Genomic DNA, 25,527 nt, shown 5'->3' on the forward strand with positions numbered 1-25,527 from the left:
TACAATCGGGTGGAAGGCGGGGTACACCCTGGACAAGTCGCCACCTCATCGCAGGGCCAACACAGATAGACAGACAACATTCACACTCACATTCACACACTAGGGCCAATTTAGTGTTGCCAATCAACCTATCCCCAGGTGCATGTCTTTGGAGGTGGGAGGAAGCCGGAATACCCGGAGGGAACCCACATACTCACGGGGAGGACATGCAAACTCCACACAGAAAGATCCCGAGCCAATACAATGTAAACCGTTGGCCAACAAAAAAGTAACCACAGAACACTATACGACTATACGGTATAGTGTTCTGTGGTTACTTTTTGGTTGGCCAAGCGGACGTGACGGCAGGCTGTCCTCACTCAGGTCCGCACGGACCTGGAGGGGCGTGCCTTAAGTCCGGCTGGAAATCGGGAGAAATTTGGGAGAATGGTTGTCCCGGGGAGAGGCAAGTATGAGATATTCTCACTTCTTTTCTTTTGTCGAGCACAATTTAGTTAAATGTAAGTTGTGTCTTGGATCAAAGATCCCGTCTACTGCCCAAAACAACAATTCAAATCTGCCTGGTTAGGCTTTGTGTATGTCACGTGTGCCTTCCTTAGGTGAAGCCAGGTTTACAGCTATGTTGTTGATTGATTGATTGATTGAAACTTTTATTAGTATGTTGCACAGTACAGTACATATTCCGTACAATTGACCACTAAATGGTAACACCCCAGTAAGTTTTTCAACTTGCTTAAGTCGGGGTCCACTGATTCATGATACAGATATATACTATCAAATATATACTAACATCATAATACAGTCATCACACAAGATAATCATCAGGGTATATACATTGAATTATTTACAATCCGGGGTGTGGGATATGGAGGACGGGGGGTACAGGGGGGGGGTGTTAGGTGTGGTTGGTATCAACACTTCTGTCATCAACAATCAGCATCAACAATTGCATCATCAGAGAAATGGAAATTGAAACAGTGTAGGGCTGACTTGGTAGGATATGTATAGCAAGTAGTGGACACAGAGAGAGAGATCAGAAAGTATAAGAACAAATGTCTACATTTGATTATTTACAATCCGAAGAGGTATTATGTGGAAGGGAGGGTGTTAGTTTAAGGTTGTAGTTGCCTGGAGATGTTCGTTTAGTGCGGTTTTGAAGGAGGATATAGATGCCCTTTATTTTACACCTGTTGGGAGTGGATTCCATATTGAAGTGGCATAGAAAGACAATGAGTTAAGACCTTTGTTAGTTTGGAATCTGGGTTTAACGTGGTTAGTGTTAGTGTTAGTGTTAGTGTTAGTGTTATTATGCTGTTTGTTACTTATGTATGTTATGTTGCAGCTATTTAAAATAGTTTTGTCAATTTGTTCTGGCCTGAAATAAATTGGCCCTTTGAAATATATCTTTGTCTTTGTGTGTTGTATGTAGACCACATTGCTTAGCAGAGTTCAGTGATGCAAATGCATGTCAAGTTGATCAACAGATTGTATTATTCTCCAGTGCAATAACAGTACTGAAATGAAGGCTAAAAGGGCATTAATGGGAGCTTTAAAAACAAAAAGTAGAAGAAGTAACTGAATAGTTACTTTTCACAGTAACGCATTACTTTTTGGTGTAAGTAACTGAGTTAGTAACTGAGTTACTTTTGAAATAAAGTAACTAGTAACTGTAACTAGTTACTGGTTTTCAGTAACTAACCCAACACTGGTTATAACACTGAAACGCCCTCAGGAAGAGGTGCTTTAAGACATGGCGAGCTAGCTAGCAGCGAACATCCATCCGCAGTCGGCAGTGTTTTAGCTACTTCTAAATCACTAATCGTGGCCTCCATGGCGACAAATAAAGTAAGTTTCGTACAAGTATCATCCCTGCAGGACGAGGAATAGCTAAACTTGCTTCACTCCACACCGTAGGAGGATACGATAGCTCACCAGCGTCACCGCTAACAGCAAACTAGCGTGCCTGAATGTAAACAAATGCCATGGGTGAATCTACACCTAACATCCACTGTAATGATACCAAGTACAGGAGTGTATCTAGTCAATACTACTATGATTACATCAATATTTTTTATCGTCACAAAATCTTTTTTCCTTTTTTAAAAATTCATATTATGGTTATAAACTCCGTAAATGTGTCCCTGGACATGAGAGGACTTTGAATATGACCAATGTATGATCCTGTAACTACTTGGTATCGGATCGATACCTAAATTTGTGGTATCATCCAAAACTAATGTAAAATATCAAACAACAGAAGAATAAGTGATTATTACATTTTAACAGAAGTGTAGATAGAACATGTTAAAACAGAAAATAAGCATAAGAAACATGTTTAATGTTCCCTAAGTACCTTAAAATAAAACCAATAATGCCATTTTTTGTGAGCCCCCTTATTTAGAAAAGTACCGAAAAGTATCGAAATACTTTTGGTACCGGTACTAAAATATTGGTATCGGAACAACCTCAGTGTCTACTATCTGCCGTTGCGATCACCGTCTAAAACAGTCTGAAAGCATTATAATATTTTTAACATATTATTACACCTGTGTAAAGTTGGCTCCTCCACCTTGTCAAAATCTCCCCAAACTTGTCCCAATCGTTTGTGCTACAATTGCACTGGTTTGTCCTGCAAAATTTGTTTGTCTAACTATTGTAGTCTTTATATTTTTAGATTTTTAATATTCATAACCAGCACCCCCAGTTTTGTTTGTTTAAAAAAATGTGTCTAAGTATTATAGTTTTTGTTATTAAAGTTTTATAGTTGTTGTGTTATTAAGGTGTAGTTAACATGTTTTTGATTGATTGATTGAAACTTTTATTAGTAGATTGCACAGTACAGTACATATTCCGTACAATTGACCACTAAATGGTAACACCCCAATAAGTTTTTCAACTTGTTTAAGTCGGGTTCCACGTTAATCAATTCATGGTAATTCATGGTTATTATTCATGACTAGCTCCCCGCCTCCATCTTTTCAAAATCTCCCCAAAGTGTGCCATTCATTTTTGTCTAATTATTATATTATAGTTTTTATGTTAGGAACGGTTTATGGTTCTCATGTTTTTTAACTTTTATGATTCATAACCAGCCCTCCCAACCTTGTCAAAATCTCCCCAAACATGTCCCATTTGTTGGTCCTGCAAAAATGTTTTGTCTGACATTTATAGTTTTTAAGTGTTTAACGTTTTATGATTTGTCCAAACCTCCCAAAATGTGTTCCAATAGTTTGTGCTAAATTTGTGCTGGTTTGTGCTGCATGATGGACGACATCACTAGTCAGAAAATGTATTTCAGAATAACTTAAAAACGGCACAAACGAAAATGTTTACAGTGCAAACGTAGCACATGACACAGTAGGGAGGCCAACTCCACACGGGTTATTATTAATGCTTTCAAACAATTAGAATTTTTAATGACAATTAACAATTTTTAATGACAATTAACAATTGTGTCTGTTAATTATTAATTAATTGCAATTAATCGCAAATAGGTAGAAGTTCACACCCACACAAACATACTGTCTCACTCATTCTTACTACTTGTGACATAAACTCACTTTGGAAACAAACCTACTTTTAATGACAATAAAAAAAATTACCTTCTGAGCGTTAGTGCTGTCTTCAGCTCAGCTGAGTGTGTAACCGCGTTAGCGAAGTGCCTCCTCAGTTAAAGCATGCAACTATTTCCAGCAGCCCTTTGTCTTCCACAATATGATTCGGTCGCAAAGTTTAAGCTGTTGCGACCCATTTGGCAATTGCTGTTGAATGTATTTCGGTTGTGTAGTTTCAGAGTTATCTGCTTTTGTTTATTAGGAGAAGTGCTCCCTGCACCAGCTAACAGCAAACATCTAAAAAGTGGCTCCATTTATTCCGGTGATAACTCAACTCACGGCAACGGTAGAAATAAATACTTTTGGTCTTGTCGGAAAACTAAGCTTGACATTCATAATACGTTTTTCTTCATCCATTCCTCCAAGATATAAGTTCCAGTTTGTGGTCCCGCTGCTTTCCGCTCATTAATTTATGAACTAAGGGCCTGATCTACTAAAGATTTGCGTGTATTAAAACATGCAAACTTGATAGCGTACACAAAAGTGATCAACTAAACTTGTGTGCAGAGAACTGTGTCTCTTAAAGTGGAACTTCACTTTTTTTTAAATTTTGATTATCGTTCACAATCATTATGAAAGACATAACGGATGGATTTTTTTTAAAAAAAGCATTTTGAATAATAAATAAACGTAAATAAAAGTTTGCTTACAGCAGAGCCAATAAGATCTCCACTATTTTGTCTATAAAATCCAATAAATAAACATTCAAAAACCACCAACAATACCCCATTTATATTTCATGATTTGAATATTAACCAAGTATTAGTTATATTGTTATTATGAGCGCTAACGCAGAAAAAACTATTTATAGCGGTGCCATGAATCACAAGCCTGTGTACAATTCGACATGATCGACCAGTGAGGTGTTTCCTCGCTTCTTTTCTCCCTGGAAGTTTATTGTAAATCACAAAACATGCATCTCACCTGGACAGAGGAAGTCTGAATATGTATCCCGACAAGTTGGTACACTTTGACAGCCAATTAGGACCCGGAAATGGCGAGAATGACACAAAAAGTTGTTTGTCATTCTTCATCTAAATGGGAATATGAGCATCCTAGCAGTCGTCAACCTAATGACAGCAGACGTTGCACTGTAAGTGATGTTTCATTATGTTTGTTGGCTCTCATGAAATCTGCAGTGAAGTGCAGTAATAATCAGTGATGAGAAAAAAAAAATCAAACGTTGTGATGCATTTTTTTAATTAATGCGCCGCGTATGCTTAAAATGATCAAAATACACAGTAGCATGGTGAAACAGGGGTTAGTGCATGTGCCTCACAATACGAAGATCCTGGGTTCAATCCTGGGCTCGGGATCTTTCTGTGTGGAGTTTGCATGTTCTCCCCGTGACTGCGTGGGTTCCCTCCGGGTACTCCGGCTTCCTCCCACCTCCAAAGACATGCACCTGGGGATAGGTTGATTGACAACACTACATTGGCCCTAGTATGTGAGTGTGAATGTTGTCTGTCTATCTGTGTTGGCCTCGTGATGAGGTGGCGACTTGTCCAGGGTGTACGCCGCCTTCCGCCCGAATGCAGCTGAGATAGGCTCCAGCAACCCCCCACCTCACACCCACCCGCGACCCCAAAAGGGACAATCGGTAGAAAATGGATGGATGGATGGGTGTATGTTACCACCATGTGCCTGATACTACATTACATATATACTTATATCATGTATATAAAACCTTAATGAAGGTGTTTGGATGATTTTTTAAAGTGCTTTTTAGGCCACTGTAAGCAAACTTGTGATCGGATCTATTTAATATTTAGATTGTGAAAAAAAAAATATATATATATATATATATATATATACCGTATATATATATATATATATATATATATATATATATATATATATATATATATATATATATATATATATATATATATATATATATGTTTTAATAAGGTTATCCAAAAAATAGTGCTCGATACCGTGGTAGAGCGCAATATATGTATGTGTGGGAAAAAAAATCACAAGACTACTTCATCGCTACAGGCCTGTTTCATGAGGGGTTCCCTCAATCATCAGGAGATGATTGAGGGAACCCCTCATGAAACAGGCCTGTAGAGATGAAGTAGTCTTGTGATTTTTTTTCCCACACATACATATATATATATATATATATATATATATATACATACATCCATCGTCATTTTTTTTCATAATTAATGAGATTGATAGACAAAATTCCCCCAAAAAGTGCAGTTCCCCTTTAAATCCGCAAAATAAGGAGCATAATCCATTTAGCGTGTTTGTCTTCATGAATATGTAGACTAGATGCTGATCCTCAGTATGCATTGCCGCGAGGTCACTCGTTGGCCGGATTATTCTTTCACAGACTCGCATGACCGTGGTAGTTTTGACCCTGAGATAAAGAGACAGTAAGCGTGCAGGTAAAAGTATATTTATTTACAAACCAGTAGTGCAGCAGGGAAGTGCACAAGAAAGCACAGGGAAAGCTGTGCATGTTAGGAACAAAGTAAAAACAATCTCTAACCATGAGATCCTTTCTTTCATGATTAATGAGAACGATAGGCAAAATTCCCCCCAAAAAGTGCAGTTCACCTCTAAGTGAGCAAAATAAGAAGCATGATTCATTTAGCATGTTTGTCTTCATGAATATGAAGAGTAGATGCTGATCCTCAGTATGCATCGCCGCAAGGTCACTCGCTGGCCGGATTATTCTTTCACAGACTCGCATGATCGTGGTAGTTTTGACATGAAGTGTGCAGGTAAAACTATATTTATTTACAAACCAGTAGTGCAGCAGGGAAGTGCACAAGAAAGCACAGGGAAAGCTGTGCATGTTAGGAACAAAGTATAAACGATCTCTAACCATGAGTGGTAAGCAAAGCAATAATCCAGCCCTGTCTGAAAGACACCTGATTGGCAACCCGGAACAGGTGCAATTAGAGACAGGTGAGCGAGGTGGTGCTCAAAAGCAGAGTAGCGGAACCACAACAGGAAGTGGAATGAAAATAAGAGCGCAAAACAGGAAATAAAGACAGAACATAGGAAACACAAAACGATGTCAGACTTGTGTGTGCGGAAAGGGCAGTCACATGGTACGGGTACGGACCGAGGTTGGCATTAGGTGATGGTTGCTCTAAACTTTGAATTCAAATATTCTTCTTGAATTATCCACTTAATTTACAAGTCTATCAAACATTGGCAGAGATGGCAAATTGATGCTTGCATGTGATAACTTCCCATGATTAATATCTCACTTCATCATTGTTATTAAATGCTGATGGGGTTAGTGAACGCTACAAAAGAGCCTTTTTTTATGGATACAAATGTAACCTAGTAGACACGCCCTCCTATTGCACTGTATTGTTGTGAGACATATACCTCTCACACACACACACACACGCACACACACACACAAATACACAACCATTCCAACGGTACACTACTGTATGTTCAGAATCAGAAAGTGTGTGCAGTGACATTCCATGGTGCATCGTAGCTCTCCTATGGTGCACTCAGGGAACCACTCGATCGCAGTTCAATACTCACACACGCGCACACATGCTGACACACACACACACACACAGATAGGCTTGTTGAATTTTAAAACCATCCCTCTCTCTTCATCATCACTTACTCATTTTTGCTTGATGTGTTTCCCGACTCTTAATTTGACTTATTTGCATTATATGTCATTATTATTCTCCATTGTAGTTCATACAAATATCATCTTCATTGTAACATCCATCCGTCCATCTATCCATGTTCTACCGCTTGTCTATACAACTGTCCTTCATCCATATAAATGTACAAAAAGCACGTCCTTAGACATTCGATAAAAAAAATAAAAAAGATACAGCTACAGTACAAGCCTCCCGCTGATCGAATGATTTTGTATTTATGCTTGGTCAAGAATAAAACAATAACAATTATGTGTGTGTAAAGTGTGCAGGAAACAAAAGCACAGTGTGTGTTTGCGTGTGTGTGTGTCTCTTTATAGGGTAGGATAAAGTTGACTGTGACTAATTTCCCTCTGTAGCCATGGCTCTAATTCCCGGTTGGGGTGGGAATGGTCCCTGAAAGGGTCCCTGTGGAAATCACAGTAGGCAGGAAGGCAGGAGCTATGAGAAACACTGATGAATTATCTATAGCCAGAGAGCTAGAGAGCGGAGGGTGTGAGGAGATAGTGAGGCGTAGAATGGCATGTAGGAAGACGGCATACACCCCAGAAGTTCCACACAAATGCTATTAATATATGGCCCGAGGTGTATTTCATATATATTTTCATACGATGTCTGGCCTCATAATGATGACTATTTTGCATAACATGTCATTTAGCAGTCATTAGGGCTGGTGAAATGAATGCATGTAAAAACCCATCACTGTATTGTTTGTACTGTACTGCAGGTGTGTTTGTGTCAGTTTTTGGGGTACTTCTGTATGACCTTTACACCACTGGTTGTCGTATAATAAACACATAATGTTGCCTGGTTGCATTACTCACACATTTCCTACTGAAGGCCTTAACTCCCCAAAGGTTTTAGACATTAGGAAAATTGCCCAAATGATTAGGATAACATGTAATTACATGTAATGAACACATGAGCTTAGTGTAATGCCTGATCGTTAGTATTTTCATTAGTAAGTTATCTGCCTACTTACTACACATGCACTCTATGGATACTGTTAGATTCATTGCTGCCTTTCTTGACCACAAAAGCCTCCACTCCTTTATACTCACGTACTGCGTCCTCTCGATGAGGTATTTGATCATCCTTGCTGCCAGGTGACGATTAACGTAGACTTTTTTTTTTTTTTTCCCTTTAATTTTTATTGACATCCAGCATCAGACATTCCTATCCATTACATCATATTTACACACATCATCTATCTGTTGTCTGCCCTAAATGTCTACTTTTTTTTTTTGTTTATATCCCAACAGTGTCTCCCCCCAAAAGAAAAAAACAGCAAGAAAACGAAAGAATATTTACAGAAAAATCAATTAAATAAAGAAAAAAGAAATAATAATAATAATACATTAATAATAATAATAATAATAATAATAATAATAATAATGATGATGATAATAATAATCAAAAATAAAATAATATAAACAGATAGTAAATGTTTTGGGTTTTTTTAAATACAGATAGAGATATCACTAATTGGAGAAATTTAAATCAGCCTTATGGGGCGTGACATAATTTACCCCGTTTTCCCAGTATGAAGTACATTTCTCCAATTTATAATTAATAAAAGCAGTTATCTTCTTCAGTTTACATATGTCCATTGTGATCAACTTAGACTTAGACAAACTTTATTGATCCACAAAGAAAATTGTTCCACACAGTAGCTCAGTTACGAAGGATGGAAAGGATCGTGCACACGAGGGCACAAAAAGACGGCGAATACAAAAGGTATAAAGTAGACTGAAAATGTACCATAGAAACAATATAAAATATAGCATATATGTTATATTTACAACCACAGATATTTCCTCCAGAAGGTCTTATCTTTGTCCATGTGATGTCAGATGAAACAAAAATTGACCTGTTTGGCCACATCACCCAGTAATATGTTTGGAGGAGCGAAGGTGAGGCCTTTAATCCCAGGAGCACCATGGCTACCGTCAAGCATGGTGGTGGTAGTATTATGCTCTGGGCCTGTTTTGCTGCCAATGGAACTGGTGCTTTACAAAGAGTAAATGAGACAATGAAAAAGGAGGATTACCTCCAAATTCTTCAGGACAACCTAAACTCATCAGCCCGGAGGTTGGGTCTAGGGCGCAGTTGGGTGTTCCAACAGGACAATGACCCCAAACACATGTCAAAAGTGGTAAAGGAATGGCTAAATCAGGCTAGAAGGAAGGTTTTAGAATGGCCTTCCCAAAGTCCTGACTTAAACGTGTGGACAATGCTGAAGAAACAAGTCCATGTCAGAAAACCAACAAATTTAGCTGAACTGCACCAATTTTGTCAAGAGGAGTGGTCAAAAATTCAGCCAGAAGCTTGTGGATGGCTACCAAAAGCGCCTTATTGCAGTGAAACTTGCCAAGGGACATGTAACCAAATATTAACATTGCTGTATGTATACTTTTGACCCAGCAGATTTGGTCACATTTTCAGTAGACCCATAATAAATTCATAAAAGAACCAAACTTCATGAATGTTTTTGTGACAAACATGTGCTCCAATCAGTATACCACAAAAAAATAAGAGTTGTAGAAATTATTGGAAACTCAAGACAGCCACGACATTATGTTCTTTACAAGTGTATGAAAACTTTTGACCACAACTGTACATATTATATATACAGTACATAATATGTAAAACTCCCGCCTCTTCCAGTTTCACCCGCAGCAGAGCCGACAGGATGGTGTTGAAAGCACTGTAGAAGTCAAAGAACATGACTCTCACCACACTTCCTGCAGTCTCCAGGTGAGTGAGGGCCTGATGGCATCATCCACACCCATGCCTGGACAGTAAGCAAACTGCAAGGGGTCCATTGCTGACAATGTCTGCGAGCAAAGGTGGCTGAGGATTATCCGCTCCATGGTCTTCATGAGGTGGGAGGTCAGGGCAACCGGTCTGAAGTGGTTCGGCTTCTTGGGATGAGGTGTTTTAGGGATTGGAACCACACAGGAGATCTTCCAGAGTGTAGGGACTTTTTTATTTACTTCATAGTATCAGGGGTCGGCAACCCAAAACGTTAAAAGAGCCATATTGGACCAAAAATACAAAAAACTAATCTGTCTGGAGCCGCATAAAATTAAAAGCTGTATATAAGTGTTATAATGAAGGCAACACATGATGTATTAGCTATGATAGCCTACTATCAAAATGACTATGTGTCGCAGGCTGAAGCAAATCTTCGTTGACAGAAATGTTGAAATTTAATATTTATTCTACACATTTTTACAACATTAGAAACCACTACTCAGAAGGTGAGATAACTCCTGGAAATCATTGGCTTTTAATGGCCAAAGGTATAGCTGTGTGTGTCCAAGTTAAAGGAAACGGCAGGCTGTCTTCTAATGGATTTATCACAAACTTTGGCAAGCTAGGTAACGTTTGCTGTGGTCTGGAACAACATGGCACACAAACAACTATCTGAAATGCAGCCAATATTACATTCAGATACTGTATCATGAGACATGCAAAACTAAATTATATACAAAGAGGATAAAAGTAAAGGATATATGAGCTCAAATATACATACTAATGAGGCATAGTGATGCAATATGAACATACAGCTAGCCTACATAGCTTGATTAGCACTCCACACATGTCAATAAAATCAACAAAGTGAACCTTTGTACATTCACGCACAGTATAAAACTTTTGGTTGACAAAATGTGTGGACTGTTGCGTCACAGTCCACACTATGGTGAGTTCATGAACCGCCGAAATTAGGACAAAACGATGTTCACCAAATACTCTCATCAGTGAAGCATACACACACACACACACACACACACATATTAAGCAGTGGTCTTTCTAACAGTTTGTTCTCATACAAAAAACATACTAAAACAAACACACACAAAAATCCCCCATTTTTTTCCCTTTTCAATCCTTTTTAAAAAATGCTCCACGGAGCCACTATGGTGGCACTAAAGAGCCGCGGGTTGCTGACCCCCGATAGTATGAAGTATGAAGTTATTTACTTCATAGTATGAAGTATGAATCATGATAATACAGTAGATCATTAATAATAATATCATATTATTATAAGTGCATCTTCTGGGAGTAAGTTTATTTCTGTCTTTAAAAAATAGGTAGATAGAAAGTACTTTATTGATTCCTTCAGGAGAGTTCCATCAGGAAAATTACAATTCCAGCAACAGTGTACAGAATTGAGATCGAATTTGAAAAGTAAAAAGTAAATAATGGGGGTGTAAATGGAAACAAAATAGAAAAGTATTACAATAAGAATAAAAATAAAAAGCAATAATGAGAATAAAATATAACAGTAAAATAAGAACATAGCAAGAGAAACTAGGCAGTAGTGACCATGTTATGATAAATAGTATAATATGATAGATAAAATAGTAACGCCTCATTAATCAAGGGCCCTTGAACGCACTACAGTTATGGGCAATGAGATGCAAAAATGTAACTTGTACTTAACTAGGCTGCCACAAGTAGATTTGTTATTTGTATATGTCTGCTATCACCTCATCCTTGTTCCAAAATGTTGGCGCTTTGTGTGAATGTTTAAAGGTGAGCTTTTTGATGACTTTATGACGTCTTTGTTAAGTGAAGTGTTCCAAGTTAAGCTTCATGGAGAATAAATATGTGTTTATTTTTGACAGGAGGTGTAGGCAGTCTAAGACATTCTTAATTTGATTTAAGCAACTTTATTAGTGAACTTCCAGGGCTACATTGATGTTATATTAACATTTATTATGTTTGTTTGTTTTTTTTTGTACCAGAAAAAATTTACAAACTTTAGAAAAGCCTGTGCTTGGGGCCCTGGTACGACATCCCCAGTCACACCCCATTAGCATCATATGTGGTCTGTTTTATAACTCATCCACATGTAGTCCAGTTAAGATAATGCTACATCGCTAACGTAACATTAGATTTGTCAATTTAGTTATCTAGTAATTGCTATACAGCGGAGTACCGACAAAAAATACTTTGTTCAAAACAACCTTAACGATGTAACTACTACTTGCTACATCAATGATCAGGAGGATGCTCCAAGCTATCAGATCATTACAAATGTTCATTTATCTACTGTTTGTACCACTTCAATATATTCACTGTTACCATAAATTGTTGGAATTGTCATTGCGATTCAGTGTACTTTTGAGTAGATCCTTCTGTATATTTCCCATCGGACCGAGGCAAGTTCTTTAGCCAGGCTCTGTGCTTCATGTTTGGGTTTATCCCAAATACACAAAAACAGGTGCCAACAGGCTAAAGAAGTGAGTTTCTCATAATATGAAGCAACTATACAGGTATACACCCTGGACTGCTCATGTTGCCGTAAGGAATTAAACTGACAACATCAGCATTATTTCCCCCACTGCAGGTGCAGTACAAGGTCAAATGTTAAATTGGAGCCAACTCTGTCTCTGTTGGGAATACATCAGCTAACCTTTATCAGATTGTTTTTTTTTAATACGGGTTGTACAAACTGTCTCTAGTGAATTCTTAGAGTAGAGTAGTACTAAAGGTTTGTGTGTACTAAAACATGTGCAAAGCTGATCTAGTTAACTTGTACGCACAGGCTTGCATCTCTTAAGTGAGCAGAAAACTGGAGTGTAATCTATTTAGTGTATCTGTTTTCATGAATATGCAGAATATATGCTGATCATCAGAACACCCACAATATTGGGAGGAGAAAATGCAAATATATGTATATAGCACACGTAATTTGATTTATCTAGACTGAAATTATTCTGTGGGTGCTATTTTGCGTCTTTACTTTGTACATCTGAAAAGTACATGCAGACATGCGCAGTTAAGTTCAGTTTATTTCAAACATGCATACGATACAATGTAATGCATCCCATATTTCCAGTTGTTTCATTACAGCATGTCCGAAAAGGAGTAGGAAGAAGCAGAGCTTATTTAAAGGGGAACATTATCACCAGACCTATGTAAGCGTCAATATATACCTTGATGTTGCAGAAAAAAGACCATATTTTTTTTAACCGATTTCCGAACTCTAAATGGGTGAATTTTGGCGAATTAAACGCCTTTCTATTATTCGCTCTCGGTTGTGACGTCACATCGAGAAGCAATCCGCCATTTTTTCACTTTCGTCGGTGTGTTGTCGGAGGATGTAACAGGGACGGATTCAAGTTGCACCAGTGGCCCAAAGATGCGAAAGTGGCAAGAAATTGGACGAAATTTGTTTAAAATACGAGGCTGTGGGGAAAGCCGACGAAATGGTCAGTCGTTTGTTCCGCACACTTTACCGACGAAAGCTATGCTACGACAGAGATGGCAAGAATGTGTGGATATCCTGCGACACTCAAAGCAGATGCTGACATCAACTCCAAAACTGGACAGATCAGCTTTCAGGAAAGAAGAGCGGATGAGGGTATGTCTACAGAATATATTAATTGATGAAAACTTTATTCATTACTCGCGGTTTTACGTAAATTATTATACATAAACTGTGTTTACCAATAATTTAGCTTAAAAACTTTTTTTTTTTTTTCAATCATTCGAGTACATTCGGGTAGTCTTGTGTAATGCAGTATTTTGTGTCTATTTAGGTATGGTTTACCTGAGTGCTGAAATCGTGGAAAAATATATGTTCTTAGCGCGCCTGAAATGGGCTGTCTGCACTCTCAAAGTGCATGTTGTTGCCAAATGTATTTCATATGCTGTAAACCTAGTTCATAGTTGCTAGTTTCCTTTAATGCCAAACAAACACATACCAATCGTTGGTTAGAAGGCGATCGCCGAATTCGTCCTCGCTTTCTCCCGTGTCGCTGGCTGTCGTGTCGTTTTCGTCGGTTTCGCTTGCATACGGTTCAAACCGATATGGCTCAATAGCTTCAGTTTCTTCTTCAATTTCGTTTTCGCTACCTGCCTCCACACTACAACCATCCGTTTCAATACATGCGTAATCTGTTGAATCGCTTAAGCCACTGAAATCCGAGTCTGAATCCGAGCTAATGTCTAACTAAACGCCTGTTCTATCCGCCATGTTTGTTTGTATTGGCATCACTGTGTGACGTCACAGGAAAATGGACGGGTGTATATAACGATGGTTAAAATCAGGCACTTTGAAGCTTTTTTTTAGGGATATTGCGTGATGGGTAAAATTTTGAAAAAAACTTCGAAAAATAAAATAAGCCACTGGGAACTGATTTTTAATGGTTTTAACCCTTCTGAAATTGTGATAATGTTCCCCTTTAATCCTACCCCTTTTCATACCATAGCAATTGTATCCCATTTCGTTGTTCTCTGTAACAGAACAGTGAATAAATAAATAATGAATTAATAATGTCCCATAGTAACTAAACAAATATTAAATACATGAATAATTTTTGCCTCTAAAGAAAAAAAAAAAGGGTTGAAGATGTTCATCATAATTATTATTCATGTTTCACACACGTCTGTGAGAAAGGAGGTGATCGCGCAGCAAAGACCGACGATGGACAGAAAAATCCTCCGTCTTACGTGTATTAACATATTTGGACTGTCAGAATAAAACCTAATAGACATATTGTCTGTTCAGCAATATTATTTAAAAATATTACAGCTGCTGGATGACTTAAAGGGGAATTGCACTTTTTGAAAAATTGTATCTATTGTTCAGAATCATTATGAAAGACGTGACGACCGATGGATTTTTTTTTATGCATTCTAACTTGTAAATAACTAAACGTCCGCTTACAGCGGAGCCAATGGGAAGTCCTCTAATTTGCCCTTAAAATCCAATAAATAACCATTCAAAATCCGCCAACAATACTCCATCTACATTTCATAATTTGAATATTAACCAAGTATTAGTGATATTGTTATTATAAGCACTAACGCAGACAAACTATTGATAGCAGCGCTGTGATCACAAACTTGTGTACAATTTTGACATGATCAACTGGCGAAGTGTTTCCTTGCTTCCTTTCTCCCTGGAAGTTTATTGTAGATCATAAATCATGCCTCTCACCTGGACAGAAGAAGTCTGAGGACGTATTCCGACAAGTTGGTACACTTTGACAGCCATTTAGGACCCGGAAATGGCAAGAACAACACAAAAATATGCTTGGTCCCCCATTTTCACAATGTTTAAAGTGGTCCTATTATACAAAACCAACTTGTCTTAAGTGTTGTTACCTGTTTTTGTGCATTTGGAATCACCATAAGTCCCGGAAATTTGAAATCAAACCATGGAGGCATGGCGGAGATACAAACCCCGTTTCCATTTGAGTTGGGAAATTGTGTTAGATGTAAATATAAACGGAATACAATGATTTGCAAATCCTTTTCAACCCATATTCAGTTGAATATGCTACAAAGACAACATATTTGATGTTCAAACTGATAAACTTTTTTTTTTTTGCAAAAAATCTTTAACTTTAGAATTTGATGCCAGCAACACGTGACAAAGAAGTTGGGAAAGGTGGCAATAAATACTGATAAAGTTGAGGAATGCTTATCAAACACTTATTTGGAACATCCCACAGGTGAACAGGCAAATTGGGAACAGGTGGGTGCCATGATTGGGTATAAAAGTAGATTCCATGAAATGCTCAGTCATTCACAAACAAGGATGGGGCAAGGGTCACCACTTTGTCAACAAATGCATGAGCAAATTGTTGAACAGTTTAAGAAAAATCTTTCTCAACCAGCTATTGCAAGGAATTTAGGGATTTCACCATCTACGGTCCGTAATATCATCAAAGGGTTCAGAGAATCTGGAGAAATCACTGCACGTAAGCAGCTAAGCCCGTGACCTTCGATCCCTCAGGCTGTACTGCATCAACAAGCGACATCAGTGTGTAAAGGATATCACCACATGAGCTCAGGAACACTTCAGAAACCCACTGTCAGTAACTACAGTTGGTCGCTACATCTGTAAGTGCAAGTTAAAACTCTCCTATGCAAGGCGAAAACCGTTTATCAACAACACCCAGAAACGCAGTCTGCTTCGCTGGGCCTGAGCTCATCTAAGATGGACTGATACAAAGTGGAAAAGTGTTCTGTTGTCTGACGAGTCCACATTTCAAATTGTTTTTGGAAACTGTGGACGTTGTGTCCTCCGGACCAAAGAGGAAAAGAACCATCCGTATTGTTATAGGCGCAAAGTTGAAAAGCCAGCATCTGTGATGGTATGGGGGTGTATTAGTGCCCAAGGCATGGGTAACTTACACATCTGTGAAGGCGCCATTAATGCTGAAAGGTACATACAGGTTTTGGAGCAACATATGTTGCCATCCAAGCAACGTTACCATGGACGCCCCTGCTTATTTCAGCAAGACAATGCCAAGCTACGTGTTACATCAACGTGGCTTCATAGTAAAAGAGTGCGGGTACTAGACTGGCCTGCCTGTAGTCCATACCTGTCTCCTATTGAAAATGTGTGGCGCATTATGAAGCCTAAAATACCACAACGGAGACCCCCGGACTGTTGAAAAACTTAAGCTGTACATCAAGCAAGAATGGGAAAGAATTCCACCTGAGAAGCTTAAAAAATGTGTCTCCTCAGTTCCCAAACGTTTACTGAGTGTTGTTAAAAGGAAAGGCCATGTAACACAGTGGTGAACATGCCCTTTCCCAACTACTTTGGCACGTGTTGCAGCCATGATATTCTAAGTTAATGATTATTTGCAAAAAAAAAATTAAGTTTATGAGTTTGAACATCAAATATCTTGTCTTTGTAGTGCATTCAATTGAATATGGGTTGAAAAGGATTTGCAAATCATTGTATTCCGTTTTTATTTGCATCTAACACAATTTCCCAACTCATATGGAAACGGGGTTTGTATTTATAAAGCAATCATGCCTTCTTCCAAACTTGCTCCAAACCAGCTGTTTGGAACTTGAGAACCATGTGACCTATTCAATATTCGTCACGTCAGCGGATATCTACATATTTGGTAGAGGTTTACCAGAAGAACTTTGCGCGAGTTTGCCATTTTTATTCAGTTGTCCAAAATTGTAGTCAATAAGTTCCTCCTCTTGTTGTTTGGGCAGACTGGCTCGTACATGCACATGCATCGTCAACTGTTGCCATTTCTAATAAGTAGCGTATAGTTCTAACTTTTATCTGTCAGTAGACTCAGTATGGGCGCGCTAAAGACTGCAACATGGCTAAAGGGGTGGAGACGCAATCGAAGGAGGCTTGGCCTGGAGGAGGACTTTGGGACGTTAATAAGACCGCCCACAAAACGGCGCATTTTGAAGAGACAGTCAGAAAGCAACTTGAAGATGATCTGTAAAACAAGATCCATACCAAAGGACCTCCATCACATGTTATGTACAACACAAGGAAGTGTTTGAAATGAAGGGGGAAAAAACATATGACCCCTTTAAAGCAGTGGTGTGCCGGCCTAACATAACCAGAAATCATGATCATAATTAAAGATAAAAGTATTTTTTTATTTTCTTTCCCTAAATATCTAAGAGTATTCATATTCTCTTCATTTCATATTGTTATCCTTCCAGCGCTGATGTTTTTAGGTTAGAGTTTGTATCCAATCAGAATTCTGCTCGCTTATGTTGCCATGCTGTACGAAAACTGCTCGGGGCCTTCAGAATGAACAATGCAGACGTCTGTGCACTGTAAGTGAACGGACACATACAGTTGATAGACAGTTGCGATAGCCAATCAGATCACGGGTTGTTGTCAGTAAGGCCTTCTAGCTGGCCCTGACCTTTACGCGTCCTGTGATTGGAAACTCACTTGGCAGTCCCATGTGAGTTTCCAATCACAAGTTGCGAAAACGGGAAGTGGAACCGGAGCCATGCGAGCCATAGAAAGCCACAGAAAACTCACCGGTACTCACAAAGAAGGAGAGCAAAATATTGATTAGGTGGCAGATATATATTTGCAAGGCCATTTTCAAGAAGGATACTTAAGAGAAACTACATCTTGTGAGACAAAGTCGGCCGACACCGGAATCTATCCCGGCGACCAACTACCGACTACGACGGTACCACTGGCTTATACGGCGTCGAACGGGTGCTACAAATTATGAGTTTAGATATTGTATTTCTTAATTTTTTCATGTTTCATTTGTTTTATACAATTATTTTAATATTGACAGTACCACATAAGATATGTTTTAATTGCTAAAGCGGGTTTATTGAATGTTAAATGCGCCAAAAAATAGATCCTTTTGCACACTGTTGAGGGGGTCTCAATGACCAGTAGTTTGCAAGTGTGTTTCTGTATAGTATCTCCAGCCGTGTCCATGTGGTGACATAAATTACGGTATTTTGAGAGGTGAAGTTGGACTAAGTGGGACATCACTGAAGGCCGAGCTGAGAAACGCACGGCCCGCCACTGCTTTAAAGGGATAACAAACATCGCAATGGCATTTTTATGTTGGTGTTACTAAACTGCATTGTGTTCTTTTATGTTTTATGTCCATGATCAATTTTCTCTGAAATCCCAAAGCGGCACTTTGTTAAAATCTGAAGTGACTCAAACATCTCAAAATGTTGATATTTATTCACTGCTGAGAGGAGACCATCCCTTAATTGCCTCACAGTAGGGCAACATACACAATATTAGAGTTGAAAAGTCACTACCTGTGATAATATGAGAGTTTTATACAGGCCGTGATGATAGCATGAGTACTTTGCACATCTGCCAAGACACAATTAAAGGCCTACTGAAATGCGATTTTCTTATTTAAACGGGGATAGCAGGTCCATTCTATGTGTCATACTTGATCATTTCGCGATATTGCCATATTTTTGCTGAAAGGATTTAGTAGAGAACATCGACGATAAAGTTCGCAACTTTTGGTCACTGATAAAAAAGCCTTGCCTGTACCGGAAGTAGCAGACGAGTAGCGTAACGTCACAGGTTGTGGAGCTCCTCACATCTGCACATTGTTTACAATCATGGCCACCAGCAGCGAGAGCGATTCGGACCGAGAAAGCGACGATTTCCCCATTAATTTGAGCGAGGATAAAAGATTTGTGGATGAGGAAAGTGAGAGTGAAGGACTAGAGGGCAGTGGGAGCGATTCAGATAGGGAAGATGCTGTGAGAGGCGGGTAGGACCTGATATTCAGCTGGGAATGACTAAAACAGTAAATAAACACAAGACATATAACCAGGCTTATATTTAATATGCCACAAATTAATACCGCATAACAGACACCTCCCCCCTCCCGGCCATATAACCCGCCAATACAACTCAAACACCTGCACAACACACTCAATCTCACAGCCCAAAGTACCGTTCACCTCCCCAAAGTTCATACAGCACATATATTTCCCCAAAGTCCCCAAAGTTACGTACGTGACATGCAAATAGCGGCACGCACATACGGGCAAGCGATCAAATGTTTGGAAGCCGCAGCTGCATGCGTACTCACGGTACCGTGTCTGCGTATCCAACTCAAAGTCCTTCTGGTAAGAGTCTCTGTTGTCCCAGTTCTCCACAGGCCAATGGTAAAGCTTGACTGTCATCTTCCGGGAATGTAAACAATGAAACACCGGCTGTGTTTGTGTTGCTGCAGTCGGCCGCAATACACCGCTTCCCACCTACAGCTTTCTTCTTTGCTGTCTCCATTGTTCATTGAACAAATTGCAAAAGATTCACCAACACAGATGTCCAGAATACTGTGGAATTTTGCGATGAAACAGACGACTTAATAGCTGGCCACCATGCTGTCCCAAAATGTCCTCTACAATCCGTGACGTCACGCGCAGACGTCATCATACCGAGACGTTTTCAGCAGGATATTTGGCGCGAAATTTAAAATTGCACTTTAGTAAGCTAACCCGGCCGTATTGGCATGTGTTGCAATGTTAAGATTTCATCATTGATATATAAACTATCAGACTGCGTGGTCGGTAGTAGTGGGTTTCAGTAGGCCTTTAATGCTGAAAAGTACACAGAGGTTATGTAGCAGTGTGTGCTGACAGCAGGACAACATCTTTTTTCCAAGGACACTAGTTATTCCAGCAAGACAATGGCAAAATGTATTACTGCAGCGTATGTGGCTCTGTCCTAAGGAGAAAAAAAAAGTGGTAACTTGTCTGGCTAGCCTGCAGTAGGCTGTAGACAGCTATGAGGTCCCTGAGGTCCGGGCCTCAGTAATCTTTCTCTCTCCCGCTGACATTTGCATTGTGCTTTGGTGTGTGTGTGTGTGTGTGTGTGTGTGTGTGTGTGTGTGTGTGTGTGTGTGTGTGTGTGTGTGTGTGTGTGTGTGTGTGTGTGTGTGTGTGTGTGTGTGTGTGTGTGTGTGTGTGTGTGTGTGTGTGTGTGTGTGTGTGTGTGTGTGTGTGTGTGTGTGTGTGTGTGTGTGTGTGTGTGTGTGTGTGTGTGTGTGTGCGTATAGGAAGACAGATGCACAATGTGACAAACAAATAGGATGTTGGTTTAACAGTGCATGGAAAAAGGGATAACCTCTGAGCACATCACATTGAATTGCAAAGTGTTACGGTACAGGGGAGGAAGACGGGACAGAATGCAGGACGTCTTTTAACTCTATATTTATTTATATATTAACAATAGAATGGAGTGTGAAACTAATCCAAAATGTGTATGTTTGTGACTTTTGTGTAGCGAGTATCTGTAGAGTGTTACCGGAAGTGTTGAGCGAGGTGCGGAAGACCAAGAGGGGCAAGGCAGGCTCGGAGGTCTGTGGGCAGGCGTGAGGTCAAGGGCAGGGGCGAGGCGCCAAAGTCCGTGTCCAGGCGGGAGGTCAAGATCCAAAAGTGGCAGCCAGGGAACCAGAGGGAATACGGGGAGACGAGACACACAGCTCGTGACGCGGGAACGGAGGAATGCTGCTGGAAGACGACAAGGGACACGAGACAAATGAAGTGAAGTGAATTATATCTATATAGCGCTTTTTCTCTAAAGAGTCACAAAGCGCTTTACATAGTGATACCCAATATCTGGGTGGCACTGGGAGCAGGTTGGTAAAGAATCTTGCCCAAAGACACAGCGGAAGTGACTAGGATGGCAGAAGCGGGGAGCGAACCTGGAACCCTCAAGTTGCTGGCACGGCCACTCTACCAACCGAGCTATACAGCCCCATGAACACGGAGGGGGAGAAACACAGAGAGAGAGAGAGAGTGTGTGCATAGAGCTTAGAGATATTCGGCTTACTGTCCAGGAACAAGTCGCTAAGTTCTGGCCCGGAACGCTGGTCTGCACTGGCTTAAGAAGCCCAGGGAGCTCATCAGCGACAGGTGTGTTGAGTGCTGATGGAAAGCAGCTGCTTGCTGCAGCCGGAGTGGCGCACGCAGGAGCGTGCTTGGAGGTGCCCCCAGCGCAGCGCACAGATGAATGCGCACTGGGGTGCGCCCGGGCCGTGACACAAAGAGTGTTGAATGTTTTTTTTGTTTTGTTTGTTGAATACTTCAGAAAAGGCTTTGGTAAAGTAGCCCAAAATTGTAATTGAGTAAAAGCACCATTTCTTCACAGTAAGAAGACAAAATAAGCACACTTTACAGTCTTTTATGATACTATAACAGGGTTAATGATAGCATATTATATGCACAGTTAAAAAAAAAGATGTATGCCTGTGATGTGCGGCCACAGACTTCAGATAAGATCTCTGTGCCAGGCTGCTTACTTAACTGCCCATCCATCCATCCATCCATCCATCCATCCATCCATTTTCTACCGCTTTGTCTCTTTCGGGGTCACAGGGGGTGCTGGAGCCTATCTCAGCTGCATTCGGGCGGAAGGCGGGGTACACCCTGGACAAGTCGCCACCTCATCGCAGGGCCAACACAGATAGACAGACAACATTCACACTCACATTTACACACTAGAGCCAATTTAGTGTTGCCAGTCAACCTATCCCCAGGTGCATGTCTTTGGAGGTGGGAGGAAGCCAGACTACCCGGATGGTACCCACTCAGTCACGGGGAGAACATGCAAACTCCACACAGAAAGATCCCGAGCCCGGGATTGAACTCAAGACCTTCTTATTGTGAGGCACATGTACTAACCCCTAATCCACCGTGCTTCCCTAAATAAACTGGAGCACAAAAAAATTAAAAAAAACATTCACGTAAACCAGGGGTGTCAAACGTAAATCCCGCGGGTTGGATCAGGCCCGCAAACGGGTTTAATCCGGCGCGCGGGATAAGTTTGCCAAGTATAAAAATGAGCCGAAATTTTTGAATGAAAGAAACTGCTATTCTAAATGGGTCCACTAGATGTCGCAATTCTTTGTATCTTTGTAGATGATGCTACATATGTGAAAAAAATAAACCACATGTTAGTGCACCAGTCGAGGAAAATGATCAAACTACATAAATAACATCCTGTAATCGGATTTTGATATTATGTTTGTATCTTGATAGATTGAAAATGAACACCAATGAGTTGACTGATGAACATTATCACATCATTTATTCAGAAAGTATAAATAACGACAAATAAAGATAGAATACTATTAACCGCAACATGTAAGTGTAAAGAAAAACAACAGCATTATGATTTGTACATTTTTAGAATGTGCTTGTTCTATTTTTAAACAAAGAAAACAATCTGAAGTTGTCTTTATTTTTAAGTTATCGTTCCGTGATTTTACCAGTCCGGCCCACTTGGGAGTAGATTTTTCTCCATGTGGCCCATGATCTAAAATGAGTTTGACACCCCTGGCGTAAAGTATGCCCCACGTAGAACACACACATTCATCATATTTTTTGTTGTCAGCTAATGACAGCAATTTGGAAAAGTTTCCAAACGTTTCCTAACGTTGGCTATCATTGAATGTTTATTTTATCGTAACAACAACATGAATGCAAAATGTTAGTTGATTCTCTGGGACTGCTTTTGTGTATGTGCACACGCTCAATGCCAGGTTATTTCCACAAGCAGTTTTTATTCAATATGTTTAGTAATTGTGAAATATCAGCATTTAAAGGAATATGTTCATTAAAAACACTAATAGTCAACCGTAAGCTAGCCGGTGGTGTTCTTGTTAGACTTTTTTGTTAGAAAAAAAAATTACTTTTAGAAAGTGGCAATCCCAGTGAAAACACTGCTTGTGACGAAAAAAAGTTATAAAAAAGTTATATAAAAATGATCCTGCCAAAAGTTCATTTCCTACTCGGTGATCCCACCACAGTCACCTAGTTTAGGTCTGCAGATTAGATCTTTTTCAAACTTTTATGAAAACCAAAGCATCCTGTATGTGCCTTAAAACTTAACAAAAAATAGAGATTATGAAAGTTTGGAACTACCAAACTTTTTCATTTACACCCTTGCAAACAGCCTTCAATGCACTCAAATTGAGAGTCCACTTAATTAAATATTCGGCAGAGAAGTCCAAATATCTGATCTATTAAATATTTATCAGTATATCGATCAAAACAAGAACATCAGCATTAGTTCCACCCTGACAGCAAGATGGGAATGTATTCAAATAAATGGGTCTTCATACATCCCCTGCAACTCACACACTGCAATAATCCTGATGTTCCGCTGAACAACAACAAAAAAAACTATTATCCTCAGGTAGAGATGTCCGATAATATCAGCCTGCCAATATTATCGGCCGATAAATGCGTTAAAATGTAATATCGGAAATTATCGGTATCGGTTTTTTATTATCGGTATCGTTTTTGTTTTTGTTTTGTGTTTTTTGTTTTTTTTTATTAAATCAACATATATAAAAAAAAGATACACTTACAATTAGTGCACCAACCCAAAAAACCTTCCTCCCCCATTTACACTCATTCACACAAAAGGGTTGTTTCTTTCTGTTATTAATATTCTGGTTCCTACATTATATATCAATATATATCAATACAGTCTGCAAGGGATACAGTCCGTAAGCACACATGATTGTGCGTGCTGCTGGTCCACTAATAGTACTAACCTTTAACAGTTAATTTGACTCATTTTCATTCATTACTAGTTTCAATGTAACTGTTTTTATACTGTTTTACTTTCTTTTTGTATTCAAGAAAATGTTTTTAATTTATTTATCTTTTTATTTTATATATATTTTTTTTAAAGTACCTTATCTTCACCATACCTGGTTGTCCAAATTAGGCATAATAATGTGTTAATTCCACGACTGTATATATTGGTTGATATCGGTATCGGTTTATATTGGTATCGGTAATTAAAGAGTTGGGCAATAACGGAATATCGGATATCGGCAAAAAGCCATTATCGGACATCCCTATCTTCAGGTTATGGTTTGATAAAGGAATAATAAATCTGGAACATCTATTTCAAAGACACATTTTCATTCCCTTTTAAGTCCTGGTAGCTCAATTCAGAGTGAAAAAATACATTTCTTAAAAATATACAACTAAAGGGTCCATTTAGTGTTGACAATATTGTTACTTATTTCATATTTCTGGACCTAAAACCTATGTGTACTTGTAAAGTACTTTTTGGCCAATGCATTTAATGCTTCGTAGTCATATTATTTTTATGAGGACGTCTATTAATTTATGTAGGCGATCAGTTTGCCACCTATCACTGTCACAATGTGTTCCTTGTGTGCAGCCAATAGCGGCACACTGGCACCTCTGAGACCTGGGACGGTGGAGGGCTGGGGCTGACTCTGTGTCATGTACGGCCTTGATAGTACTCTCCTGTGATATAATAATAAATTGAGTAGTCAAACAACAGTCCAAATCTTTCGTATCCTTTTTGATAGCACAGGGAGTTTTAAATACAAAAGATCGCATTCAACCAAATGTTGCATCATTTTCACTAGAAACTCTAATCCGGTTGTGAGCGGAGATATTTTGTTGTAAATTACACAATACACGCTATATTGCCAAAAGTATTAGGCCACCTGCCTGGACTCACATATGAACTTGAAGTGCCATACCATTCCTAACCCGTAGGGTTTACGTGGCCTACCACTTGGTGGCTGAGTTGCTGTTGTTCCCAAACTCTTCCATTTTCTTATAATAAAACAGACAGTTGACTTTGGAATATTTAGGAGCGAGGACATTTCATGACTGGATTTGTTGCACAAGTGGCATCCTATGACAGTTCCACGCTGGAAGTCACTGGGCTCCTGAGAGCGGCCCATTCTTTCACAAATGTTTGTAGAAACAGTCTCCATGCCTAAGTGCTTGATTTTATATATCGTATTTTTCAGACTATAAGTCGCAGTTTTTTTCATAGTTTGGCCGGGGGTGCGACTTATACTCAGGAGCGACTTATGTGTGAAATTATTAACACATTACCGTAAAATATCAAATAATATTATTTAGCTCATTCACGTATAAGATTTCATGGGATTTAGCGATTAGGAGTGACAGATTGTTTGGTAAACGTATAGCATGTTCTA

At 39.3% G+C, this 25,527-nt stretch overlaps 1 long non-coding RNA gene across 2 annotated transcripts in view; it reads left to right on the forward strand.

Moving 5' to 3' along the window:
* LOC133612120 (uncharacterized) overlaps window positions 1-25,527 on the forward strand; it is a 57,726-nt gene that overhangs the window by 25,484 nt on the left and 6,715 nt on the right. For both annotated transcript variants that reach the window (XR_012050623.1, XR_009816083.2), the window contains one exon: window positions 9,938-10,027. This is a non-coding gene — a long non-coding RNA (uncharacterized lncRNA). The remainder of the gene's footprint in view (window positions 1-9,937; window positions 10,028-25,527) is intronic.

This window comes from Nerophis lumbriciformis, linkage group LG10, assembly GCF_033978685.3.
Source record: "Nerophis lumbriciformis linkage group LG10, RoL_Nlum_v2.1, whole genome shotgun sequence".
NCBI classification, from domain to species: Eukaryota; Metazoa; Chordata; class Actinopteri; order Syngnathiformes; family Syngnathidae; genus Nerophis; species Nerophis lumbriciformis.